Source organism: Carlito syrichta, unplaced genomic scaffold (genome assembly GCF_000164805.1).
Source record: "Carlito syrichta isolate Samal-C Ts95f unplaced genomic scaffold, Tarsius_syrichta-2.0.1 Scaffold309786, whole genome shotgun sequence".
Lineage (NCBI taxonomy): Eukaryota > Metazoa > Chordata > Mammalia > Primates > Tarsiidae > Carlito > Carlito syrichta.
The window spans coordinates 310,468-314,041 of NW_007253882.1; the positions used below are offsets into that span (position 1 = coordinate 310,468).

A 3,574-nucleotide genomic window follows, 5' to 3' on the forward strand; every position below is an offset into this window, starting at 1 on the left:
ATCATAAGGAGAGAAACTGTATTCACTCTTCATCAAGTGGAAGTGGGTCATCATAAAGGGTTTCATCCTTGTCATTTTCACCTTGAGTACACCAAGGAGGAGGAGGAAGAGGAAGAGCAGGGATTGGTCTTGTTGTCTCAGGGGTGGCAGAGGTGAAGGAAAATCCTAGTATAATGGACCTGTGCAGTTCAATCCCATGTTTTTCAAGGTTCAACTGTAATTTATTTCAGTCAGCTTGGGGACAGTTTGGAATTATAAGCAAACTACAGGTGATATTAACAAGGCAGTCAAGAAGAAGCATAAACTTCTTATATAGCTCTTCAGAAATATTTTCTTAAGAATTGTCTCTCCTCTCCTTCATTCCATAATCATAGGGCTATTTATTTTTTAGATTATAACAAGTAAATTAACTCTTAAAACTATGTTCATCAAGTCTTCAAATTCCAAAAATAATATATTACTTGTAAATGTTTCTTTTGAAAGAGCAAATAAATATATCATAAGCATTTAATAATATAACAAAATGACCGTGAAGAGATGTAACCTTTTCTATATACATTTGCCCCATTTAGGGGACATGAAGCTAATACTTTCTAAAGATCAACTTTCTGAGTCAGCTATTTCATATTCAAAGGCAATAAAGTAACTAGGTTGTCTACAGAATTTGCTTTCCCATGAAGCCTATGTAACATGATGAAATGAGCTAAAATTAATTATGTTCCATATCTAGGACCCATTATCAAAACATGCCAGTACCTCCTTTCCCTCAAAAAGAGAAAATATGTGCAATTACATTTTTATTATTTCATCTGAGACCTTGAATGACTTCAAGTTCCACTGAACGAAAATTATGATGCAGAACGCATAAGAAGCAATTTATGAAAAGAGGTCAGATCATTCTTACAATACTTCATTTAATCCTCAAAACTCAATTGGGCTCACTGTCTTCAATCATCTGGAATTATTCCCAGGGATCCTCCATGCTTAGAATCCTGAATTTTATACTCCAGTGAAGCTGGCAGCTGGCAGTCTTGCCTCTGTAACCAATAACATATTGCTTGGCACATTATTAATGAAGATTAATTTGATTACCTCAAAAAGCATCTTAAAACCACTTAGTATAGGCAAAACACTGTTATTAATTCTGATATTTGAAAATTCTTTGATGAAACTTGTAGGGGCCAAAGGAAAACTTCCCCTTTGTCCTTCACGGGTTCACTGAAAAATCAGTTGACAAAAGGTAGGACTAATAGGAGAAATGGCATACATATTTGGGTGTTTTGTTTGTTTGTTTTGTTTTGTTTTTGAGTTAGAGTCTCACTCTGTCGCCCAGACTGGAGTGCAGTGGCCGCTCCCGGCCACCGCAGCCTCGACCTGCCGGGCTCCGGCGATCCTTCCGCCTCAGCCTTCCCAGTAGCCGGAACTACAGTCGTGTGCTACCACGCCCGGCTGATTTTTTGATCTACTGTAGAGATGAGGTCTCGCGCCCAGACGGGTCTCGAACCCGCGGGCTCAGGCCATCCACTCACCTCAGCCTCCCAAAGGCGCGGGATCACAGGCTGAGCCACCCAGCCCGGCTGGCATACATATTTGTTAACGCGCATGGAGAGGAACCAAAGAGTGGTGACCTCAAACCCGTAATGGAGGACAGAAGCTTATAGACCATCTTGAGGTTTCAGAAAGAGTGAAAGCGCACAGCACAGTCAAAAACAGGTTTTGATGGTGAAACAGGTTATGGGAGGGAGAGCAGAGGAGGCCTGGCTGGCAAAGGTGATCTGGCTGTGTAGGAGAAACCACAAAGATAGCAGCCCTCAAAGAGAACAGATAGTAAAGCCTGACTGCATCAATGCAGATTTTCTTTTTTCTTTTGGAAGAAAACCACTTTATTCTAATTAACTCACAAAAACCCAAAATCACAACAGCTGGCTTAAGGAGGCCCAGTCCCAAATACTACACCACCTTAATGAAATTCTACACAGTAAGAACCATCTCTTCCATTGCAGTTCTGAAGGAAGCTATGAATGACAGAGGGGAGGTTTAACTGGTGGTTTGCACTTTATACCTTCATTATCAACTATATTTTTATGCTAAATCAACTTGGTCATGAGAGCCGATTTTCCATTTCTTCCATCTGACCCGGAGTAGGCCAATCCGTTTGCAAGTCTGCACTGTTTCAGCACCTCACTGAAACCCTCACAGAGCTTTAAGTCACCCTGATTCTGGGCGCACTCCAAAAACTGCTTTATCTCATAAACACAAGGCTGCTGCTGCTGCGTGGGCTGGGCTCCCTGAGCTTCCTGGCAAGAGACGTCGGGCCTTGCGGGTTCAGCCTTGCTTCCTCCACTGAAGCCCCCAGGGATGGCGTCCCGTGTGGGCCCAAGAGCAGAGCCACGGCCACGCCAGCGGCAGGGGTCGCCATCTGGGCCATCAGACCTGGCGGCCGGGGAGCAGCAGCTGGTGAGCCGACGGCAGACGGTGGGGCCGCTGCTGGCGGCTGAGCGGCCGGTGCTGGCCCGGGTGCAGCTCTCGCCCGAGGGCCCGGCCGGCTGGAGGGGCCGTGCGGGAGGTGCGGCTCCGGCTCCCACGCGGCGTCTGAGCGCCCGGCGGCTGGGCGTCTGGGCGTGCGAAGCTGCGAAGCGCCCACTGACTTCTGCCGCAGATTTTCTCTACAGTAACAGATCTCATGAAAAGACAGCTTTCTTTTTTTTTTTTTTTTTTTTTGAGCCGGAATCTCACCCCATAGCCCAGGCTGGAGTGCAGTGGCACGCTCACGGCCACCGCAGCGTCGACCTGCTCAGGGCTCAGGCGATCCTTCTGCTTCAACCTTCCAGGTAGCTGGAACTACAGGCGTGTCACCACGCCCAGCTAATTTTTTAATTGACTGTAGAGATGAGATCTCGCCAAGTTGCCCAGGCTGGTCTCAAACCTGTGGGCTCTGGCAGTCCTCCCGCCCCTGCTTCCCAAAGTGCTAGGATTACAGGCATGAGCCACTGCGCCCAGGCCTTTCAACTGTGCTCTTTCAGTTGCCACATCTCTTTCCTCTGGCCTTGTCTCTTTGGTCGACTCATACCAAACTCCTGGGACTAATATGACTGTTTCCCTGTTTTGCAGATGAGGAAAAAGAAGCTCAGAGAACTAAAATGTGTGTCTAAGATGGCTAGAGCAATGAAGATACTTCAGAGAGGGATTACAACGTGGGAGAAGGATAAGCTTTGGGCCTAGAACTTCTGTTCTGTCACTAGCCTAAGTCTCAGAGAATGTTTATTCTGTTTTCGCAAAGAAACTGAGGTGCAGGGTGGCATATTGTGATGAATTTTGGTAATGAGAGGGCCAAGTCAGGTATGAGATAAAGGCATAAAATTAGGGATGAACAACAGAATGAAAAAAATAAAGCTTTTTTTGAGTTGGAGTCTCACTCTGTCGCCCAGGCTGGAGTGCAGTGACATGCTCACTGCCACCCCAGCTTCCATCTGCTGGGCTCTGGTGATCCTTCTGCCTCAGACTTCCAAGTAGCCAGAACTACGGGCACACGTCCCCATGCCTGGCTAATTCTTAACTTATTGTAGAGACGAGG

General features: G+C 46.4%; 1 pseudogene; it reads right to left on the minus strand.

Annotated features, from left to right (window-relative positions):
- Positions 1-2,082: 2,082 nt before the first annotated feature.
- Positions 2,083-2,685, minus strand: LOC103270307 (annotated as a pseudogene).
- Between the last annotated feature and the right edge of the window lie 889 nt (positions 2,686-3,574).